This window comes from Tenrec ecaudatus, chromosome 4, assembly GCF_050624435.1.
Source record: "Tenrec ecaudatus isolate mTenEca1 chromosome 4, mTenEca1.hap1, whole genome shotgun sequence".
Classification (NCBI taxonomy): domain Eukaryota; kingdom Metazoa; phylum Chordata; class Mammalia; order Afrosoricida; family Tenrecidae; genus Tenrec; species Tenrec ecaudatus.
In genome coordinates, this window is record NC_134533.1 from 154,247,264 (window position 1) to 154,272,738 (window position 25,475).

The 25,475-nt window shown below is 42.4% G+C and overlaps 1 protein-coding gene across 5 annotated transcripts in view; it reads left to right on the forward strand.

Moving 5' to 3' along the window:
• The window catches only part of KCNAB1 (potassium voltage-gated channel subfamily A regulatory beta subunit 1), a 460,831-nt gene that overhangs the window by 228,041 nt on the left and 207,315 nt on the right, over positions 1-25,475 (forward strand). The window lies entirely within an intron of this gene.

The window sequence follows — 25,475 nt, forward strand, 5'->3', positions numbered from 1 at the left end:
CTAGTCAACAGAACCCCAGACTTACAGGTAGGTTGACATCCAATTGTCAAAGTAGAACTATGCTTCGCAGAGTTTCCAGTGGTTGACATTTTGCAAATAGATCACCAGGTCTGTCTTGCAAAACCTCTCTGTGGGCATAAATCTCCACCCTTTCCTTTAGCCACTGAAGGCATTCATTACTTGCCCTACTCAGGGATTCTATTGCAAACATACTGTCTATTTTTTGTCTCCTGAGTACTTTAACTTTTTTTTAATCATGATTCAACATTCAGTACGCATATGTAGTAGTCACATAATTTCATATCAACTTGATAAATAAGTGTAGGGGTGGAGGCTAGCCTGTCAATCAGGTCACAGTCTAAGATGTCTCGAAGGTGGCCATGGCCTTCTCAAGAGGATTCTGGGAACTTTCTCGCCCTCTCTCTCTCCATTCATCTTCCTTTTGACAAGCCACACAGAGACTTGCTAAGCTCTTGAAGAGCCCCTCTCTCTCACCTCCCTGCTGTTGAGACACTTGAAGAGCTGGAGGAGCCATGTGGAGACTCATGCCAGCACTGAGATGCTTCCACCACCATTGAATCCGCAGGACTTTTCACCCACCAGCCTGTGATCTTCCTGCATTCAGCACCATTGCATTTATGGACTAGTATTGGAATTATGAGGTGGTATTGGACTTACAGACTTGATCTGGACTGGGCTGGGATGTTTTCTCAATCTACAATTGCTCTTTGATATCAAGCTCTCTCTTAGACATATATGAGTGTCACTGGATTTGTTTCTCTGGTCAACCCAGTTTAACATAGTATATAAGCTATTAGATATCAGGAACAGTCTTTAGATAAAACAGTCCACATTAAGGGCCAATGACTAGAGTAGGTTAGAGATGCCCCTCAATGTAAAATAAAAGTGAACATTTCTACCATCTCATTGGTATTGAGGGAACGATAAGACACGTGCATTCAATTCTTTTAAGTCCTTTCCTGTAGCTAATGTTCATAAATTTGTATTTATTTATATTTTTGCAATAGAATGTCAAGCCACTTAAAAACTTCAAAAATGCCTAACATTCAGTCATTCATATACTTGGTTTATCGTAGACTCATCCATCAGCCCTACTTCCTGAATCTTTCTTTTGGACATTAAAAATAGTATTCGAGACTTAAAAAAATTCCCTTGAACTTGTATGAGGTCTGTGTCATTCTTATGAACAAAGTCTGAGGTGTTCCTTTTGTGTAGTGGAAGGTTACATTGCCATGGTAACGGCTTATTTTGAAATATTGGGATAAAGGCGGTAGGAGCGTAACACGTGACGCTGGCACATCAGCTTCCTATTATCGTAGGCTGGGCAGGACTTGAATTTCTCGGCCCCCCTAAATTTTTCCATACTTTTATAATAACAGGAATTTGCATTTCTATTCCAGAGACTGCCTTTAGAGCACCCAGAAAGAGAATCATTATGGAAATGGCTCTGTATCAGGTATTACAAAGAACCCAAGTGCTTGTGATTTTTACAGCATTTCAAACCTGTAGAGCACTTTTAAATCCTTCACTTACATAGTTATGGTTTCTGAAAGCCAAGATACATCACCTAGAACCTCATCCAGAATGAGAACAATTGATTCTGCATTCTTTACTTTTATTGTCATTTCTTCAAACCAACGTGTCTGCTTGATGGAAAGATAGGAAAGGCTGGGTATGCTTTCAAGCGCTGCTTAGAAATGTGAGTGGAAGTTAATAGGAAAATAGAGACCATAATTTAGAGGTTGCCATGTCAGCGTCTTTTTGAGCTGAATGGATAGACGTGTATTTTCATTTAAATAATTCAAGTTCATGCTGTCCTTGGCAACTAGTAGGCTTTCTGAAGCCCTTGGTAGGCCAAGCTATATTTTCTAAATTACTCTATATTGCAGTACACTTTAATTAAGAAGCATAATAGATAAGTACAAAGCGATGTCATTAAGACCTTGCTCTATAATTTCCATCCATTTCAAGGAAATGTTGCCCATGTGTTTCCCTGGGGCTGGTGACATCTTAGTGTGTTATCATTTACTTATTTATTTTGGTGCGCTAGTGAGTGTGTGATTTTAGAGGATGCTCCAGCTTTTTTCTGCACTTGTCCCTTCAATAACTAGTACTGAGCACTTATGCTGTGCCAAGAATGATAACTTGATGCCACACACCCATTCGGATGGTGGTGTTCTCAAGTCAGTCTGGTGTCCAGTAAGAGCCAGAGATCAGAGGCCACTGGTGTTTCCCAGGGCTTTTTTTTTTTTTTTGCCTTTGGGGATTTCCCCTCAACCCTCACAGCAGTATCTGTTTGCAGTGTGTTCGTATGTCAATGGCATACATATAGTCGACTGACACTTATGGTGCCTGGCTCTATGCCAGGCTCAAGGGATATGAAGACAAATAAGAGTGATGCCTGCCGGGGATTTGGTCCAGACTGGACATCCTGCCTTTCAATGTGAGCCCTACATCTTGCTTCCCTACGTACTCCCCGACAACCATGCTCAAGCTTTCTGAAAATACTCCCATCTTTTCCTTCTTTAATAAAAAATACAATGAATTGGGGGTTCTTAAATCTCTTATCACAATCCATACATTCCTCCAATGTGTCAAGCACATTTGCACATATGCCGCCATCATCATTTTCAAAGCGTTCGCTTCCCATTTGAGCCCCTGATATCAGCTGTCTTTTTTTAAAAAATCATTTTTGAGGGGCTCGTACAACTCTTATCACAATCCATACATCCATCCATTGTGTCAAGCACATTTGTACATAAGTTTCCATCATCACTTTCAAAACATGTTCTTTCTACTTGAGCCCTTGATACTATATCAGCTCCTCATATTTATCTCTTCCCTCTCTACCCTCCCTCCCTCATGAACCTTTGATAATTTATAAATTATTATTATTTTGTCATGTCTTACACTAAGACATCCACTTTTCTGTTGTCTGTCTCCCAGGGAGGGGTTTATATGTAGATCATTATGATCGGTTCCCCCTTTGCCCCACACCTTCTCCTTACCCTCCTGGTATGGCTACTCTCATTATTGGTCCTGAGGGGTTTTTCTATCTGTTTTCAGCTCTGTATAGGTGTACATGCTCTGGTCTAGTCAAACGTATAAGGTAGAATTGGGATTATGATAGTGGAAGGGAGGAACCATTAAAGAACTAGAGGGCTGTTGTATGTTTCATCAGTGCTACAGTGCACCCTGACTGACTCATCTCCTGCCCACGACCATTCTATAAGGGGCTGTCCAGTTGCCTACAGATAGGCTTTGGGTCTCCACTCCACACTCTGTGTCATTCACAACAATATGATTTTTGTTCTTTGGCCCCTGTTAACTGATCCTATTGACACCTCGTGATCACACAAACTGGTTTGCTTCTTCCATGTGGGCTTTGTTGCTTCTCAGCTAGATGGCCACTTGTTTATATTCAAGTCTTTAAGATCCCAGATGTTTTATCTTTTGATAGCCAGGCATCATCAGCTTTCTTCACCACATTTGCTTATGCACCAACTTTGTCTTCAGCGATCATGTCAGAAAGGTGAGCATCATGGAATGCCAGTTTAATAGAACAAAGTGTTCTTGCACTGAGGGAGTACTTGAGTAGAAGCTGAATGAGCATCTTAATACTGAACCTATAAATATATACACATATATTTATCTCCCCATTCTCATATATAAACACATGTACATGCTTGTGTTTATACCTCTATAAATGCCCTTTGCCTCCTAGTTCTTTCCTCTTTTCCTTTTCCCTTTGGGTTTCAGTAATTTCTAGCAGTTATATTGCCCTTGATAAAGCCCTACTAGGCCTTCTACACTCTTCTCGCCATTGATTTTGGATCACTTGTTCCCTTATCCCTGGGTTTGTTAACATCCACAGCCCCCTCTCCCATGTCCCCTGGAACCATCAGTCCTGTTGTTTTCTCCTCCAGATTGTTTATCCAGCCTATCTTATGTAGATAGACCTTCAGAGATAATAATATGCACAAACACAAGACAGAGCAAAACAAAGCTACAAAAGAAAACAAAACAACAACCAAAAAAAAGAAAAACCAAGGACATAAAAAAAGAAGTCTGTAAATAGTTCAAGGTCTGTTTGCTGATCTTAAGGAGTGTTTTCCAGTCGAGGGATACCACGCCCTGGCCCCAAAGCCTATTTTTGGTATTCTCTGGGAACTTAGTTGCTCTGTTCCCCTTGCTGTTCTGTTGCACACCCTTACTCTTTCATCTCAGTGTTGTGGGGCCAACTCGGACACAATTCCCACACTGTGTCTCCACTGTTGTCCCCCAAAGCACTATGGGTCAGAGAGGGACATTGTGTCCTGTAGTGGGGCCGGCCCGATGGTCCTCTCTGTGCATTGACTATCATCCTCAGGGCTTGGTGGGTCAGGGTGTGCTCCACTCTATTTTTCTCCCCCTTCCTTTGCTCCCGTGTGCTCTGATCAGACATGTCCCTCTCCCTGAGCTGCAGTTTCAGTGCTATCCTCTGAAGTGAATTCTTCTGTGGGGAGGGGGTGCTGTCCACATAGTTGGGATTTGGGTTGGCCCCCTAGACCTCTCTATAGGTTTCCTGCTTCATGCCGGTATGTTGCATTCATGTCTTAGAGTACTGGGTTGAAGTCTGGTCTCTCTTTTATTCTGTGGAGATATAAACAATACCCTCCCCTTGGCTGAATTATTGCCCTGTTCCCCCACTACCCATGTCTTTCTTTTTTCTCCCCCCCCTCCTTTTTAGTTGGCTACCATATGTATCCCTGAATTTGGTCTGGTCCCTGCCATACTACCTGAACCTCACCCCAGGAATATACCAGAAAAACATTTTTATTTAGCCTTTGTTTTTGAAGAATATGGAATCTGAACAGATTTATTTACTTCCCATGCAGCACTTTGAATGTGTCCTCTGGCCTCCCCAGTTTCTCATGAAGGACTGCAGCCTTCCAAGGACTGTTACTCTATCAATGATGTGCCTTTTCTCTATATCTTTGATTTTCAGAAAGTTGATCCTAATATGCTGAGGAAAGGGGTCCCTGGTTATGCATTGGGTTATGTCAGGCTACGAATCAAAAGGTCAGCAGTCCAAACCCACAAGCTGCTCTATGGGAGAAAAATGAGCCTGTCTACCCCCCACCCCCAAAATATTACAGCCTTGTAAGCCTTTATTTTCCTCTGTCCTTTCGGGTTGCTATGAGTCAGATGGATTGGACAGCACTGAGTGGTGATCACATGCTGAGGGATGAGTTTCTTTCTTAATATCCCGAGTTTCTTGAATCTGTACAATAATGTCGTTGCCAAACTTAAAAAAAAAAGTCATCCGTTATTTGTTTAAACCTCTTGTCTCCATCACATACGTTAGGCCCTTGAATATTATTCACAAGGCTGTGAGAGTCTGTTCATTCTTAAACATCTTCTATATTCTCTAAATTGGCTAATTTTTATTCATCTGACTTGAAGCTTACTGAAATTGTACTCTGTCACTTCCATTCTGCTGTTAAGCCCATCTATTTAGATTTGCCCCCACCATAGCTTATAACACTTAGTTCTAGAATGTGCATCTAATTATTTTACAAGACCTCTATCCTGTACTGAAATTTCCCTTAAAAAACTTATGAGTATATTTTCATTTACATCTTTTAGCAGGATCCCAACTACTGCTTTAAAATGCTTGTCTGCTCATTCTAATATCTCAGAGCTATTCTTTACTGAGGGTTTGTCTCTTGAGATCAGGTCTATTTCTGGTGTGTGTGTGTGTGTGTGTGCACGTGTTTTCATGTTGACTAAGTTTGGATAATATTCTGGACATTGTGGATGTTGTATTATGGAGACTCTGGATCTGTTAACTTTCTCCAAAGAGTGCTATTGTATTGTAGCAACAATTCATTTGGTTGAATTCCAACTATAAACTCTCTGTTGGGCAGCAGCTGAAATCCCATTTTTGTGCTTTTAGTCTTTGCCGATCATCCAGAGATACGGGCAGAGTTGATACAGAGAGCCTCCCTCTTATGATCTCACATGTCATGTGCTCTTTACTTTCCAGTGACTGCGCTTATCCCCAAACTACCACTGATTCTTCACGCCGAACAAGTGCAAGTCTTCTACCTGCATCCTGGCCATGCAAACTGAGGGATCTCTTGGCCAGAAATGGTAGAAATGGAAACTCACCTCTTACCATCCTCCTTTCTTTCAAGCATTAAGTCTGGCTTTAATCTTTCCTACTTAGAATCCAGCCAGTTAGCCTCATGGCTAAATTATGGTCAGAAATAAAGGAATGTATTACTCCTGGTACAAGAAGTAGCATCGGCATTCATTAACACAATGTGATTGAATTCCCGTGCCCCGAAGCCCAACAAATTTTGCTCCATTGGCTTAGACGAACACTTGAACAGGTAATGGGTTACTTTATAGGAAAGGAACATTAATTTTGGCCTAACTTCTTCTTTTCTATTAAGCAATAAACAAACATGTCTTTTGACCCCAAGGAAGACATTGCATCATGACTCAAGATTGCTTACTACAAGCTCAACCCTGAGAAATGGCCCATAAAGGAGCAGTCAGGTTCTTGTCTCACTGGTGTCCCAAGTAATAATGTGCAGAGATGCTCAGGGCATATATCAGATTATTTTTCCTGACACCTTCCAGAATGCCCTTCTTTTTGTTGCTCTTCAGTGCTTTTAGGTAGTTGTTTTTAATATTTTTCCAGAGTCAATAGTTGTTTTCTTTAAGAGGATCATTGCGATAGGCGCCTATTTATGTGTTATAAGAAATAGAGTTGGCCACGTCCCCATTGCAGACCGCACTGTGAATGGCATCAACATGAATGATCGGGAAGAGGAGCTTCAGTGATGAGTAAACACTGCCTCTGAAGGGCAGCACCCTCACCTTACAGTAGGGAGATCATATTCAAATCAAATGCAGTGAGTCATGTGGGAAAGGTCAGCTGTAGGTACAGCAGGTTCTGAGATTCACAGCCTTAACCTTTTACCTCTCTTCTTCCAAGAGTCATGAATGAGCAGATCTGACACATTTCCAGATTGGTTTTATAAACTGTATTCCTAGGGAGAGAACTTTTAGGCAAGTGAGGTTCTCTGGAGTTATAGATTAATAGAAGAGCCATGGCCCTGATACATAGGGGCTTCTGTCAACTCAGAGTCCTTGACCAGAAGGAAAGATTGGGAACCTAAATGGAGGGACTTTCCAGGCTGACACCAGCACTGGCGAGAAACGACCATGGCAGGGCCACCTACAAGGCACACCTCCCAAGAGGCAGGCACTTGGAAAGGCTGATTTGTGGACTACAGGGCTCTTTTCCCTGTAAGCAACTTGAAGAAGGAAGCTGGGTCCAGTGGGATGTCTCAGTCCCAACTTCTCCCTTACCATCCACAATCATTTGCTTTTAAACTGACCTTGCCCCTCCCTCCACAGTCACGCTGACCCTTTTTAAACCCAAATCATATGCACACTCCTGCTCAGATCTCCAACGACTTCCCATCCCATTTATAATTAAATCCTAAATTTCACTATGACCCAACTAAATCTGGCCTCTGGCAACATCTCCGACCTCAGTTCTTATCACTGCCCTCCCCGGTCACCACAATTCAACTGTGACATATAGTCTCACCATTCCAATGATACATCAGGCATGTTCCTGCCTCAGAACCTGTGTGTTCACTGTTGCCTGTACCCGGATATTCTTCTCCCAACTGTTAGCATGCCTCACCCTATATACTTCATTCAGTCCTCTGCATCAATATTGCCTGCTCTCAGAGGTTTCTGAACACAGTATCTCAAATTGCAATTTCTGTCATTCTGTATCTCCTTACACTACTTAGTTTTCTTCCCAACATTTGTCACAACTATGTATAATAATTATAATAATAATCTGCATTTAATTATTGGGCCCATTGTTTTAAACATAGGTCCTTTGAGGCAGAGGCGTCTTTGGCACCATGGGTTAAGTGTTGGGCCATTAATGACCAAGGGGCAGTTCAAACGTGCCCGCATTCCTGCAGAGAAAGGCAAGGCTGTCTGTCCCTGTAGGTGTACAGTCTCAGAAACTGGAAGGGGCAGCTGTCTTGATCCTATAATGTTGCTGTGAGTTGTTAGCAATCAAGCACAGGAATCAGTCACACAAGTAAAGATGAAGCCAGTTGAGAGTGTTGACAGGTATTAACTTGGATGGAGGAGAAGATATTAATCCATGAGCAAAAAGAGACATCAAAGGAAGGGGTAGTGTAAGCTAATGGGGAGATTGATACATTGTTTACAATGTTGAATATAAAACTGCTGATCTGCAATATAACCCCCCACTCAATTCACAATAAAAATATTTTTTCAAATCAATTAATAAAATATTCTAGAAACCACACCAAAAAAGCAGGAATAGGGTTTAGAATACAGCTCAAAGAGCAAGACCCGATGCCTTTAAACTGAAAAGCATCATGAATGTACTGACATGAGTACTGACCTGGGAACCTCTCCGTGTCTAAGTTCACATCACTGAAGTAAATATCAACACCAACAACCCAATGCTGATGAGAACAAAAATACAAATAACAGCAGAATAGCATAATTGGGCGGGGTAGAAATATAGTCTGCTCACCTATTCACAATTAAAGGGAAAATGGAAGAATTTCATGTTAGTAACAGGCATTTCATATTTTTATTGGTAGTAGGCTTACAAATCACCTAAATTTTCCCTGAGTAAACAAGAGTGTTAGTACTTCAGTATCCAGAATGCTGATATACAAGATTATATATTCAAACCTATTGCCATTGAGTCTATTCAAATTTATAGAAGCCTTGTAACTACTGCTTTGCGTTTCTGAGACTATCAATCTTTACAGAAGTAGACAGTCTCATCTTTCTCCAGAAGAGGAGCTGGTGAATTTGAACCGATGACCTTGAGGTTAACCACCCACCACATTAGGGTATCACTAGGATTCACTCACCCTCTCTCCCTCTGCCTCTCTATATAGATAGATATTCCATTATCTTTGATCATGTTTTTCCAAGTTTTTGAAGTCCGTAAGGATAAAAAAGGTTCATGGAAAAATGAAATAGAAAGATAATGAAGTATTTCCACCACCTTTTTGATGCTCCCCACCTTCTATGTACATATGTAAATAGGTGTATGTAGAGAGACATCATGGATACATATATATTTTAAATATATATAACAATGTACATTATATATATATATACATTATATATATATATATATATATATATATATATATATATATATATATATAGAGAGAGAGAGAGAGAGAGAGAGAGAGAGAGAGAGAGAGAGAGAGAGAGAGAGAGAGAGATGCCATCTGTCCTGGGAGTAAAAAACAATAAAGGATGTGAAGATATGAAAATTAAGGTGACAAAGGTAAGGGGTATCCCAGGCAGTGGCTTCCTTCATCCCCACTTATCTCATATTCTTGGCATTCAACCCATTCTGCCATCCACCCAGCATTGGGTCTTACTCAATTCTGTATAACTTTTATTGTTGCCTGTTAGTTTTTTCTGGTCTCTCATGGTATGTAATACGTTACTTCATGGAAATCTGTCCTCTGCACCCATCCACCACTCCTAAAATTCTAACCCAACCGTCTGGGTCCCTTTCCATCAGCACCACCCACAGCAAAGATAAAACTGTAGGGCAGGGCAGCATGGACAAGGACACACAAAAAGAGCATGGCCTATCAGGGGGCTGCTTGGTTCGGAAGGGGCCAGCAGGTAGGACGTAAGAACAACAGTAATGAAGATAGATAGTTGAAGTAGATGATGAAGATGACGGGGGGAGGGGGGTTGGGGGGGCAGGAACTTGTTCTGTAGACAACAAAGAACTACCGATTGTTTTTGAGGACAAACTATAACAGAAACTTGGAGATTGGACTGAAGGAAAAATGCTTTCATAAGTCAAATTAAAATGAAATGATACTTCAATGGACACTAATCTTTGATCCATATAGCCTAAAATTCATTAGATTTTTAAATGTCATGCTCTTTCTTGGAACATTTTAATTATAGTTAACTCTTCTAGGAGATGCAGTGGGTGTTCCATTATTGCTTAGCTAGATAAACCAGACACTGTAGTAACCACATTAATATAATCAGAGCCTTCCAAAAGTTTGTGGGAAACATGAATGAAAAGACCATGGAACCTTCCCACATGCTTTTCCAAGCCCCCTAGCTTATTAAATATAATTACAAGGTATAATTACTATTGGGTTGAGTTTCATCAAGTTTGTTTTGCCCATTGTTACAGCCACTCCCCACTTCCTAGCTGAAGGCCATCTAGAAAGTGGATGGTCACTTCTTTCCTTAGCATAAAAGTCACTGGTTGAGTCATTGAGTAGAATGGCAATATTGTACAGAGCTGTGTTGCACAGCTTCAGGAAACTGTCCCAGGGAAATTGCTCTATAATCCAATTGTTCAGTTGACTACTGAACCACCTGACTCCATGGCGGGTAGCTGATGGGTTGTCGCCCTTTGAGGTGGGGGTGACAGGCCTTCATACTGTGTCCTTGATCCTCCACGCTCGAATATTCAGACATCTGGTAGCTAAGCAAGAAATAATTCTGGTTTTCTGCAGGGTCCAAGTTTCCAGTAATGAGGAGCTTTGGGGGTGGCAGTGATGACATTTAAGCTAATTTGCTTTGGTAGCACTTTCTTTGTGCTGGTGACAACCCTTACTCCATCCGTCACCTTGAGATCTGCAGTATCTCAAGAGGGTCAGTGGGACCAGAGAACAAACAAATGCTTGGATGTCCAGATAAAAAGTCCAAAGACATATCAGAAGTAGATGTGCAGAGTCTTGGGAACAAACCAAGTCCATCTCCATCCTACCATTTCCCTCCATCCACGTGTGGAAACAAGATAAAGATACTTGATGCTGGAGAGGGGAACCAAAAAACCAAGCTCACTGCCCTTGCGTCAATTCCAACTCATAGGGATCCTCTAGAGCAGTGGTTCTCAACCTTCCTCAGGCCGTGACCCTTTCATCCAGTTCCTCATGTGGTGGTGATCCCCAACCATACAATTATTTTCATTGCTACTTCATCACTGTAATTTTGCTACTGCTATGAATCATAATGTAAATATCTGCTACACAGGGTGTATTTTCATTATGAAAAATGGAATATAATCAAAGCACAGTGATGAATCATAAAAACAATATATAATTATATATTGTGAAATATTTATTTCTAGTTAAAAATAAATGAGATTTTGTCTTGAAGCATCATGTAGCATAGAGAACAGTCTTCACGCCGGGTACTTGTCTGTGGGTGTATCTACATGTGGGCAGACCCCCCCCCCCCCCGGGATGGATAGGGGAGCGATGTCTCGGTTCCTAAGGCCGGCAGAAATATGTGTTTTCCAATAGTCTTAGGTGACCCCTGTGAAAGGGTAGTTTGATTTCCAAAGGGGCTGCAACCCACAGGTTGAGAACCACTGCTCTATAGGGTTTCAGAAGCTGTAAATCTATATGGGAACAGACAGCTTCATCTTTATCCCTTGGAGCAGCTGGTGTGTTTCAATCACTGCCTTTGCAGTTCCTAGCCCCAAGCCTAGCCCACAGTGTCAGGAGGGGGAGGAGGGGGTGAAAAACAAGCAAGAAAATTAGATTCTGCGAGTAGGGAGTAGGTTACCTGCTTGGTCAAGGCAAGGAAGAGGATAGAGATGCCTGAATTCTCTTTATATTCTCTTTTTACTGCATGAGTAGAGTGAATTTGTGCCTTGATAGTGCAGTAGGTTCACTATTGGACTACAAACCTAAAGGTCAACAGTTTGAGCCCCCTAGCTTCTCTGTGGGATAAAGATGAGGCAGTCTGCTAAACATTTACAGTGTCTGACAGCCTGTAGAGCACGTGTATTCTGTCCTCTAGTGTCATCATGAATCAGAATCAACTGACAGCCATGGGTTTGATTTGGTGGGTTCAATGAGCTCCCTTGCAAGTGGCCTTAATAGGTCAGTGACATAAGGTGAGGATAGAGTGAGTAGTGGACTGTAGATGGCCAAAGGAGAAGCACAGACCCTTTGCTAGCTCCAATGGAGAACGAGAGCAGGATTCTGGGATCTCTATTGGATATACAGGGAGTGGCTACTCTCTCTATTGATATATTGAGAGTGGCAATGTACTAGGGAGGGAGCGAGAGGTCTGAAGGATGCAGCCATTTCCTGCTGCCATTAGGGATACCAGTGAAGAGAGTGGCAAGAACCAACCAATTGAAGACCATCTTAATAGACATGTACATAAAGGTAACTGCCCTCTGATGATAGCCTTTTCTCAATTCCACATTTCAAGAGGATCCAGAGAAGGATAAAGGTGTAGGGGAAATGCTGTTTTGCATGTAACACTGTGGCATTTGCATAAACCCAGCATCGATAATCAACCCCAGGAGAAGAGAGGTGAACTGAGCACGGAATCCTGAAGGGAACTAATTCCAAAATGACTTCAGTGTCATGAAATCTCAATGACTTTCTCCAGCTATAATTAGATTAGCTTTTCTGGAAATAAGGTCTTGGGATAGTTACAAAAATATTCAGAATTGCTTTTTTTTTACTTGAATCTGCAAGTACATCCCATCTGGCACACTTTCATCATCTTACTATGCGACAATGGGAAAGCAAGGCGAGCATTACCAGTGACTTAATTCACCCGGGTGGCTAACTGTCATTGCCTCTTCCTCTGCCAACTGCTCCAGGAGTCAGTCTCTGCCCTCCGCACATGGCTCCTGTTCACCATGATCTCTTCCCGACCTGGTCTAGAGTCCAAGTATCTAAGTTCTTTGAACTTGACTCAGAAACCTTCCGAGCTGACTTCATTTACAGCCACAAAAACAGATCCTATAAACAAAATGGTGGGGGGGGGTTTGCCAAGTTGATGCTGATTCATGGCTATTCATCCGTGACAGAGTAGAACTGTTCCATACGGTGTTGATTGGTAACTTTGTACAAATTGATTGCTAAGCTTTTCTCCCAAGGCACCTCTTGGTGACCTCAGAACTCCAATTTTTAGGTTAATAGTTGTAAGTGATAGCCACTTACACCTCCCAGGGCCACCTTTACCGCCACAGCACTGTTTGACTTCGTTGCCTCATTTAGATCTCAGCTCCACTTGCAACCACGCGTTTGCCATGTTCCTTAAAGGAGAATGGTGGGCTTACGAGGTGAGCTGAGAAATCCTCTTCCTTAGTTGTCACCAACCATTTTACATGACCTGTCCTAAATTGGGACCAGCTTTCCTCATTCCTCGAAGACAACAACCTACCAGGCAGGTGCAAGGAACACTTTTGCTGAATGAACGAGGGCTTGCAACACCATCTTCTTGGTCCGTGAGCCCTTGCTGGGCTGTGGCTTAGGCATTGCGCTGCTCCCTGAAGAGAGGCAGTTCACATCCACCAGCTGCTCCATGGGAGAAAGATGAAGCCGTCTCCTCTCAGGCAGATTTTCAGTCTTGGAAACCTTACATAAGGGAATTGGAATTGACTTGCTGTCAATGGGTTTGAGTTTTTAGTATTTTGTCTCCACTCACTTACTTCCAGGAAGATTTGCCACCTTGTAAACCCTCTGGGGCAGTTCTACTCAGTTCCACAGGACAGATCTGCTTAGGCACAGTATTCAGAGACAACTAGAAAAGAGTTGAGTTGAGGATAAGAAAGAAACCAAAGAGGTTATTGTGCAGATCAGTGCTACCCAATCACCAGAGGACCCACACTGGTTCAGAGGGAATATTCAATAGTGTATCGCAAAATTAGATAAGTAGAAAATCAGAATGAATCCTTTTAAGTGAGCCATTTATGTAAATATAACACCCCTTTAATGCCTTTTAAAGATAATTAAAAAATACTTTATATACACACACATACATCATTTTACATGAGGGAGAGGATTATGAACACGGTGATTAAAGTAAAACGAAGGCAGTATGTTCTTCATTTAAAAAATTTTTTGTTCTTCATTTTTACGTGTGGTAATGAAAGGAGCTTTCATTATGAAACCCTGGAGATCGCAGGTGATGGTGGGCATTTTGCTTGTGGGCTGATTAATGTCACAATTTGGCATCATAAAAGTTGGCCCCCCCATATCCATTTCCCAAATACTTTAGAATGATTACTTGTCCTTGAAATCTAGACTTCTGGAAGCCCCTGGGGTTGATGAATACCCCATGGACCAAGGTTTTGGCAGCGGGGGATGGGGGGTTACATTTTCCAAATCGTCTTGTGTTCTGAAACCTGCTGAGCTCTGTAAGACAATCTACAAAGAGCTCAGCAGTGTTCCTGTCAAACATATTGAGCTCAGGGCATCAAAGGACAGAAAGCAAAAGGACTTCATGCTGCCATTCTTCCTTTTGTCACATCTGGAGTCTACTCCAGGAGGAGTGCTTCTGTGTGTGAGTCCCAGGTTCTATTCTCCTTCGATGAAGCCCAAGGTCATGTACCACCCATCTGTCTGTGTAGACTTGATGCTGTAATACCGAACAAGCTTCAGAGCTTCCAGACCAAGACGAACTAGGAAGAAAAGACTGATGTCGTACTCTCGAAAATACGTCACTGAAAAGCCTGTGGATCAAAATGGTCTAACCCATCATCCACTCAGGAGCTGGGCTGAGCCAGGCAGCATTTATGCCACCTTCTTGGGGGTTGCTGTGCCGAGGAGAACTACTCAATGACAGCCAACAAGAACAAATATGTACTCGAACTTGGCACGATGTTATTGATCAGTTCTCCTTATCAAATGTTACAGATAAAATCATCTGTGGATAGTCCACAATGTGGGTTTTTTCATGAACATGATTTGGTTTTTAAGAAAGGTTACTTATTTCTGGCCTTTATGTGCTCCAATCACTAATTAGAGAATGTGGGCACTTCTATATCTGAATAGTATGTTTTAAATTTTTTAAATAATGGCATTCTATATATGAATCAGTAGATCAGGCATTTGTCAGGCCAAGTTTTTCTTGCTTTTACACAAGGATCCCATCCCGTCACCAAACTGCTTTCACCAAGTTTAGTTATCTTTTCAGAAATGAAATAGTTTATATTCTATCCCTTTAATCTACTCAGTTGTGCTATCTTTACCCATAGTCCACACTAGGGTAGTGCTCCCCGCAACATGTGGGTAGTTATTTATCATGGTTCATTACTTTGCAAACACAACTTTTGTACGGAGAATATCTTTCCCTTTTCAGTGAAAAACGTGACCCCTGCCAGTTGACCGAGGCCTCTGACACTGGTGATGGTGGCAGGAACTGTTGGCTCGGTTTCGGTACAGCCTGGGAGCACTACCCAGGCCTGCATCGTTCTCCCAGTGGTTGGGGCTGGGCCCACTGCTGCTGCACCTGTGTCAGTCCATCTCATCCAGGAGCTTCCTCTTTGTCACTGCCCTTCTACTTTCCCAAGCATGATGCTTTTCCCAGGGACCGGTCTCTCCTGATAACATGCCCAAAGTATGTGAGACCAATTCCCACCCTCCTCACGTCTAAGGAGTATTCTGGTCGTGCGACTTCCAAGACAGATCTGTTGTGCTTTTGATGTCCATGCTACATTCAATATTCTTCGCCAGAACCATAACTCAAATGGCATCGATTCTCTTTTGGCCCTCCTTAGTCAGTGTCCAACTCTAGCATGCACCCGAAGCTATCGAAAAGACCCTGGGTAGGGTCAGGTGCACCTTAGTCTCAAGGTAATCTCCTTGCTTTTCAACCCTTGGAAGAGGTCTTGTGCAGGAGATTTATCTAATGCAACACATCTTTTGATCTCTTGACTGCTGCTTCCATGAGCGATGATTTTGGATCCAAACAAGATAAACTCATCGACAACTTCAATATTTTTCCATTCATCGCAATGCTACGTGTTAGTCCAGTTGTGAAGACTCTGGTTTTCTTTACACTGGGTTGTCATCCATACTGAAGGCTGCCATCCTTGACCTTCATCAGCACGTGCTTCAGGTCCTCCTCACCTTCAGCAAGCAAGGTTGTGTCGTCTCCATTTCGCAGGTGGTTAACAAATGTCCCTCTCATCCGGACGCCATGTTCTCCTTCATATAGTCCAGCGTCTCAGATCACGTGTTCAGCGTGCAAAAGTACATATGTGTGTTTACCTGATTTTAATATAAAATAGTGACATATTATACACACCATTCTTCATCTTATTTTTTTCTATAATAATATATCTTGGAAGCCAGGTCACAGAAGTAGGTATATTATCCATTTTATTCATTTTAATAGAATTTTCTTTGTAAAGCTTTCCTCTAACTGAATCAGTAGGCCCCTATCAATGAATATTTAAATTTTTACAAGGTTTGATTTTCTGTTCTTCTCTGTACACACACAAAATAGTTTTAGTGGACCACGGAGTATATGCATTTTTTAATACATGTGTGAGTATAGTCATAGGAAAAATGACTAAAAGTAAAATCATAGAGTCAAATGGGCTGTCCATTTAAAATTTTGATGAGTGCTTCCAATATTATCCTCAATAAGATCTTTTCAATAAGATCATTTCAATATACAAGTGTACTGATGATGTTTGAGGAAGCCTATTCTCCATATCCTCTAATGAATAATAATATCAAACTCTTCCATTTTTTAAATATGAAAAGTAGAAAGTAGTATCTCAATGTCATTTTTTTCAATGTCACTTTAATAGATATCTTTTTATGCACTTAAAATTCACTTGTACTTTCTTTTTTAAAATCATTTTATTGGGAGCTCTTAAAGATATTATAACAACCCATAATTCAATTAGTTTTAAGCATAATTGTACAATTGCTGTCATTGTCATTTTCAAAACATTTTCTTTCTTCTTGAACTCTTTGATATCAGCTCCCCTTGATCTCCTCCCTCTACCACCCTACCTCCCAAGAACCCTTATTATTATATTATATAGTACTATTATTGTGGCAGTTATGTAATCTCCTGTCAACTTGAGTCAAGGGGTGGAGTCTAGCCTGTCAATCACGTCAGAGCCAATGAGGCCCCTGTGTGGGCACAGCCTTCTCCTGAGGATACTGGGAACTCCTGTCTTCCTCCTTGGAAGCAGGACTTATACTCTCTCTCTGCTTGTCTTCTTGCTGACAAGCCACATGAAGCTATGCTGATGGAGCCAGAGCCCAGTAGCTGGAGGAGCCTCATGGAGACCCATACCACCACTGAGATGCGTCAACTGCCACTGGATCTACAAGACTCTCCACCCACTGGCCTGTGATCTTCCTGCATTTGACATTGTTTTGTGGCTGCATGAGTCTAAAGAAGATTTATGAACTAGCGCTGGACATACAGGCTAATATCAGACTTATGGACTTGATCTGGACTAGGCTAGGATATTTTCTTAATATATAATTGCTCTTTTATATAAAGCTCTTTCTTATACACATATGAGTCTCTCTGGATTTGTTTCTCTAGTCTACCCAGACTAACACAATTATTATTTCCGCATCTTATACCATCCAATGTATTTATTCACCTACAATTCTGTTATTCATTCCTCTTGAGTAGGGTTACTCAACATTCTATTAACTAGTTCATTTCTCAATTGAATTGTTGTTCTTTTTGTATTGATGTGTTCTTTATTAATTTATTAAGAAAATTGTCTTTTCGTCTAGCACTTCATTGGCAAATTATATTTCTCCAGAGATGTCTACTTCTTATCTAGTCAAATGTATCAAATTTGGGGGTTTATGTCATGTCTTAAAAGGCTGCTCTTATTCTATGGTTTCTTAAAACACATACACTGATTTTTTTTCCCCAAAAAACTTTTATGGTTTTCTTTTCTACGCTTAAACCTTTGATCTGTTTGGAATTAGTTGATTTTCATTTGTAAATTTTATTGAGCTGTAATTAGCATATCATACAATTCAATAGCTCAAGCATATCAAGAAGGGTTGTACAATCATCTTCGGAATCTTCCTCCTTGTCTCCATGGATGTTGACTCCCCTTTACTTCACCCACTTTTCCGTTCCCTCAGACAATCATCAGTCCAGCTTCTGTCTTCGCAATTCTGCCTATCTCGATTTCCCTGTACAGATAAACATACAAAACAAGGGCAAACAACAAGCAAGGACTCAGCAGCAATAACCCAATAAAACAAGACTTCAGTCTAAGTCTAAGAGAAAATAGAGCCATGGGGGAAAGGGGGAGGATAAGATCAACTAATTCCCATTGAATAACAGTGATCTCTGGTCACCCAAATGAACAGATCATCCTGCAAGAGTAATTAGTGAACTTTACTAGAGACCAGTCATGTCTGTATTGGAGGGGACAACTGCACATCTTATGGTGGGTGGGTCTAGCCATGAGGAAAAATATTTAACCTTGCTTGGAATTTATTTTAATATATAGCAAGCCTTCCCTTTATTTTAGAAGAAAACAAACATTCTCAGCTGTGACAGCACAGTGTTAGGGAAATTGAGGCACAGAGTCCAGCTGACCAGCGACACCAGGAGTATTCAGCCCTCACTGACAGCAGAGTCCTTTCTTTGGCTCTGAGATTTGGGGGAAATGAGTGGCATGTTCGGGGAACAATTCTGTAGGTTCCTCAGCACCCACAGTCCACTGATGTTGGACACGAGAACCAGCCTTCTACCTGGAGACAAGCCCCAGTGCATTCTTATGAGTGTGGAACTTCTGATAAGTTATTTTATCTGAGCCTCAGTTTCTGCATCTGTAAAAGTAATGAGTTTCTACCCACCCTGCCTATGGTGATGGTTAATCAAGAAAATGAACCCAAAACAATGTACCATGGAGTTGATGCCAATTCAGGGCAACCCCGTGTTTGTTCAAGTGGAACAGGGCTTCACCCAGCATTCAAGAGCGGGGATCATTCAGAAGCAGATCACCTGGATTTCTTCCATGCTGCTGCTGAGTAGATACAAACTCCAACCTTCCCATTGGTAAATAAGCACATCATCATTTATGCCACCCAGGGAATCCTAAATAAGAAAAAAAATACAGTATTGCCTGGCATAGTGTCCAGCACCTAAAAAATTACCCAATGTATGCTTAATCCATACATACCTTTGGCTTACTGGGGTTTCTTCCATTTAACATTGGGTCTTTTCTCTTAAAAATTACTCATCGTTAGAAGCCATGGTCACTCATTTCAAATTTCCACCACCTTCCTTCACAACTTGGCCTCTTCACGCCCCTTTCCTGGTCCCTGTGGAACTTCAGAGTCCACTGTCCAGTCACACACTTCAATATGGACTAGCAGTCCATCCGGAGAAATTTTATTTTCTCTGACAGGTGATCCCTGCCCTGGCTTCCTCCTCATTTCCTGACTCCAACGCTGCCTCTTCCCCAAATTCCTAAATTTGTGCTAGAGCCTATTGCTAAGCTGATCTTCCAGAACCCCAGTGTCTGAATGAAGCATGGAGGTCTCCGCAGTCTTGCCCCTCCTGGTCTCTTGCCTCTTCAACTGTTTGTAGGTTCCCTGAGCACATTACATGTTCCACCTCCTCTAGACCTTCACCTGGTCCTCTGTTCTTCTTTCATGTAGAGACCCTGTTCCTCCTTTCTGGTAGTTTGGACACCCCTCACCCTCAACTCAACCTTTCTCTTACCTGGCCTCTCTCCACATATTACCTAAGTTGGAATCCACTGGGCAGCAACTGCTTTGGGTTTTGGCTTCTACCCAGCCAGGATGACTTGTGCATTTTTCCAGTCACCTCTTGACTTTATAGGTATATTGACTCCATTCTTACCCTGTGCGGTCCCATTACACCCTATGTGATCTTAGAGAGTTTACATCCATATTTGGTTTTTCTTAGACTCTGATGCTCTCATAGTTGAGGGCTCTGCTCTGTTGGTCCTAGCACATTGCCTACTACATAGTAAATATTCAAAATTATTTGCACAAAATAAAATATGAGTCTGCCAATACCTAAATTAAGTTTTCTAAATTATGGAGACATTTCTTGGGACTCTGCACAAGAACTAATGGAATTAGAATTTCTAGGATTTGGAGCATGTTGTTTTTGGCAAGCGCAGAGATCTCTACCTCAAGAAAGAATTTTCCTTTTTCTTCTTATTGTCATCATTTTTCTTATTTAGTATTTCACTGGTGAATCTATTATAAAACATGAATACATCAGAAACACTTCACTGTGTTCCAGTGGAACCTGTTCCTGGATGAAGCGCGTCAACAGAACAAGGGCATTCCTCATGGTTCAGACTCAGGAAAGGTGTGCGCCAGGGGGTATCCTTTCAACACACTTATTCCATCTGTACGACGAGCCAATCACCGGAGAAGCTGGATGCTACGAAGAAGAGCGCATCGCCCGACTGGAGGAAGGCAGATTCACTGCCTGTAAGATGCAGATGAAATAACTGTGCCTGCTGAAGCTGAGGAGCATTTGAAACACTTGCTGATGAAGGTCAAGGATGGCAACCTTCAATCTACCACAAATCCTCGCATCTAGAATAACATGCCAAGCAGAGAAAAGATTTAAGGTGTCCAAGATTTTGTCTTGCGTGGATTCTCAACCAAGGGTCACAAAAGTAGTAGTCAAGAACTCAAATGAATTGGGTAATCATTGCATTGGGTAAACCTGCTGCTACACAGGATCTCTTTATCATGTTAAAAAGCAAGAATATTCTGTTGCGGACTAAGGTATGCCTGACACAAACCATGGCACTTTCCACTGAAAGTCGAACACTGAATAAGGAAGACTGAGGAAGAATAAAAGCACTTGAACTGTGTTGCTGGTGAACAATATGGAACGTACCAGAGACTACTAGGAGAATAAAAAAATATGTCTCGGAAAACTACAGCCAGAATGCGCCTTAGAGGCAAGGATGGCACAGCTTCGTCTCACTTTGGGGGCATGTTATCAGGAGAAACCAGTCACCGGAGAGCATCCTGCTTGGTAAAATCGAGGGCAACAAAAAAGAGGAACACCCTTGAGAAGGTGGGCTGGCACGGTGGCTGCAGTGCGGGGCTCAGACGTAAGGACAATGGTGAGGATGGCATAGGACCAGGCAGGGTTTTGTTTTGTTGTACGTAGCGTGGCTTTGAATCAGAACCAACTGAACGGCACCGATTAACAACAAGGAATCAGAACTATGTGTAGACAAGAAGAGAACCTCACCACCAACAAAATCAAGCTCCCTGCCCTCGAGTTGATGCCGATTCACAGGACCCTATCGGACAGAGCAGAGCTGCCTTGTGGGTTTCCAAGAAGAGAATGAAATGCCTTTAAGACCCAGTAAGATACATCAAAGTGGGATGCCAGAAAGATGGGGTTCTATCATTATCCAGATACAGAAGCGACATTTTGACACCCCATTGGCTGTCATTGCGTGTCTGACATTTTGTTGTGAGATGTCATATTCCTAAGATTGATGTGTCGTCATCTTCTTAGCAACAGAATGAAAACACCGGTTACACCCCAAGGAACCGCTCTTATTTTTGTCATTTGATTTCTGTAAGGGAGAACACAGTTAAGAGGAGTACCAGTGGTGTTAAAATCCTGGCTGCTATTACATAATCCTAGAAATCTATGGGGTGCAAATGAATTTATTTTAAACTAATCTGCAACCCCTAATCCTAGACAGCAGCTTGATGAGAATCTGGAGTTTAACTCTGCCAGTCCATAGATTTTACCTTCTCAGAGAGGCGCAAATAAGTGATACTTGACTGCTGATGTTTATTTAAAAACAAAAAAATAAACATTGCCACTGAAGTGACCCCAATGCACGGTGACATTGGGTGTGTGTGAATACAAATGCTGCATAGCATTTCCTCGGCAGAGATCACCAGGCTTCTCCTTCACAGGCCTGCTGTGTGGGCTTGAACCACCAACCTCTGGATTAGTCAGGCCAGCTGATAGGTATACCACTGCCATGGGTTGATTTCAACATAGAGAGACCCTATAAAGAGTTTCTGAGACTGTCAATCTCAATGGAAGCCGAAGCAGGCAGCCTTATCTTTCTCCCACAGAGGAGCTGGTGGGCTTGAACCACCAACCAAAGCCTAACCCACAGTGCCACCCGTTTTTTATTGATATTTAGAGGGGTGACAAAATTAGAACAATTGACATATATACATGTTAATTCCCAGTGATAAACCTGGGTGTGTTTTTCTGGAGATTCCAGAAGAGATGGTAGTTCAGGTCTCTTCTCTTGGAGAGAGTGCAGGATTTGAACAAGGAAGGAGTAGGAAGGCCGCCCATCTGAGCTGGCTGTGGGGGTTGGTGAACTGATACACCCCAGCTCACTGTGGGCAGATCGACAAGCTATTTCACAGGCAAGAGCTAGATTGCAAAATGAATGGTTTTCATGATAAATGCTGCTTGAATTGGAGTGTCCTTTTATGGCCACGTGTATTACAAGGACTAGGCGAGAATTCTGCGCTGTGACAAAATTGATAGGCAAGTAAAAATAAGAGGGTCTTAAATCGCTGTTGTTTTGTCACTATTATTGTCCCATTTTAGAAATGTTTGCTTCCAATCTCACCAAATGTAACATAGTGCTCGTGGTATCACATGTACAGAAATCTCTCAGACTGTCTACTTCTTCCTTAAAAGACCAAAGACTTTAACGCCCTGTAAACATTCCATTATGCATACGGGAAATATGTTGGCCATAAGTCATCCTCTGGGACCCTGAAGGTGGGCCAGGGGAGCTGGAGAAAGGAGACTTCTTGCCTTGAGGAATAGGCGGTTGGTGGCTTTAGCACAATTTTCCCAGAGGGACTCGCACATTTCTTAGTGAGGCTATAGAGATGAATAATAATAGTTTCCCTTATGTTCCCATTTCTTCTTTTTTTTCCCCTTGCCGTTACCTCTCTTCGCCTCGTTCTGTCTTAGTCACCCCTGCCTCCTGTGTGATTTTTCTCTTCCCCTCTTTTTCTCCTTCCCTGGGACCCAGCATTCACTTGGCTTGGGGGCACATTATGGGCATTGCCTTCACGGCTGACGTCCCCTCCATAGTGCTGGGTCCTTGGAACATCCCGCCCTGATCTGGCGCCATCTGGGGACAGCATGGTGAGGGTGAAGAACAGAGACTTGCAGTTAGAGCTGGGTCAATCCACACCCTCTTTCCTTTCTACTTGTCACTACTAGTAACCTTTGTGTTTTCTTCTTCAGAGGAGTTGACTTCAATCGACAGGGACCCTGTGTGTGTTTCAGGGTAAAATGCTCCATAGGATTTTCAATGACAATAATCACACAGAAAGAGATCGCCAGCCAGCTCTTTCTACCAGAGCATTGTTGGGTTGATTTGAACTGCCAGTCTTCTGGCTAGAAGCCAAATCATTTGCAGCACCCAGGGACCTCTTGGTACCCTTTATCTTCAAAACAAGCTCCCTGCTATTGTGTTAATTCTGACTCATAGTGACTCTATAGGACAAGGTAGAACTGCCCCGGTGGGTTTCCAAGATATACCTCCTTGTGGAAGTAGAAAGCCTTGACTTTATCCTATGGATCGACTGGTGATTTTGAACTACTGACCTTGTGGTTAGCAGCCCAAAGTATAGCCATGATGCCTAGTTAAACTTTAAAAACAAAAACAAAAAAAAACCCCACAACAGTCAAATTGATTATAACTCCTGGAGACCCCAAGCAGATGAGGGCAGAACTCAGTCCAGTGGCTGATTATTCAGAAGTAGATTGCCAAGACTTTCTTCCGAGGCCCCTCTGGGAGGACTGTGGAACCTCTGATCTATCAGCAGCTGCACTGTCCAGAGTCTCCCTCGGTGAGCTTCTAACCTCACTTTACAGAAGAGGAGCTGAGGCTCAGACAAGGGTCAAGGCCTTGTAGGTAGCACGCAGCAGAGCCACCGCCATTTGATGCCCAGTGCCTGTGGCATCATGTGCCCTCGGCCTTCAGTCCTGTGGCGAGGCAGCCCATCCTTCCCATGATGACACTGGCCTAGGTTGTCTAGGATCGCCGATCAGGCCGAGATCAGAGCGGGCTCTTGGCTTTGTCAGGCACAGCCTCAGGCTCACCCAGTGTGTATTCATACTCTCGCTTTCGCACCCCCGAGATGTGCTACATCCAGTGAAGGAGCAGGGGGTTCAGTGGTCCCCTGAGGAGTAGTGTGCTCACCCTGGTTTCATGAGTGCTCTGTCCTTCTTCTTCTTTTTTTTTTAAATCCTTTTATTGGGGGCTTATATAACTCTTATCACAATCCATATACACATCCTTTGTGTAAAGCACATCTGTATATTCATTGCCCTCATCATTCTCAAAACATATTGCTCTCCATTTAAGCCCCTGGCATCAGCTCCTCATTTTCCCCCTCCCTCCCTCCCTGCTCCCCACTCCCTCATGAACCCTGGATAATTTATAAAGTATTATTTTGTCACTGTCCAGTTTCTCCCTACACCCATTTTTCTGTTGTCTGTCCCCCAGGGAAGAGGTTATATGTAGATCTCTGTAATTGGTTCAACCTTTCTACCCCCACCCCACATCCACCCTCCCAGTATCAACACTCTCAGCGCTGGTCCTGTAGGGATCATCTGCCCTGGATTCCTTGTGTTTCCAGTTCTTATCTGTACCAGTGTACATGCTCTGGTCTATCCAGATATGTAAGGTAGAATTGGGATCATGATAGTGGGGCAGGGGGAGAAGGAAGCATTTAGGAACTAGAGGAACATTGTATGTTTCATCATTGCTACATCGCACCCTAATTGACTCATCTCCTCCCCGCGACTCTTCTGTAAAGGGATGTCCAGTTGACTACAGATGGACTTTGGGTCCTCACTCTGCACTCCCCTCGCTCATTCACAATGATATGATTTTTTGTTCTTTGATGCCTGATACCTGATCCCTTCAACACCTCGTGATCACACAGGCTGGTGTGCTTCTTCAATGTGGGCTTTGTTGCTTCTAAACTAGATGCCCGCTTGTTTATCTTCAAGCCTTTAAGACTGCTCTGTCATTTTTCTGTGGAGTCCCCAAAAGATGTAATGCTGGAAGCAAAAATCCTCAGATTCATTCCATTTCATTGCTAACGAAGTAGGTGAGGGAGACACCTGTCACATGCATTTCCATGCCTCAGATCTCTCTTCCATAAGAAGATACAATAACATCTGTTCAATTTCTCTCTCGGGATTATTGTAAATATCAAATGTAATTATGGATCAAATATAATTACTGTAAAGATCAGATAAAATAATTTGTGAATTCAAAGTTCCATGGATTATCATGGTTTGGATCAAAGAAAAATTGGGAAGTCATTGTTCATTGATATTAGGAGCAGAAATATTTCTGTGAGATCACCAAAATATTTCATAGCATGTTGCCTGGATAGTAGGCTGAAACCTCAGTACCCTTCCCCAGGGTCCAGTGGACAAAGCCATCCTGACTAGACTTCAATCCAAGAAAGAGGGAAATTCCTGTGGAAACAAGCTTGCAGACAAGCGAAGTAAATGAGACAGCAAAGCCCCCAAGTTCTTGGTAGTGGCCCAAGTTTCCTTCTGAAAAGAAGAAATATTTGCATGGTTTTGCTTCCTAGTGGTAACCC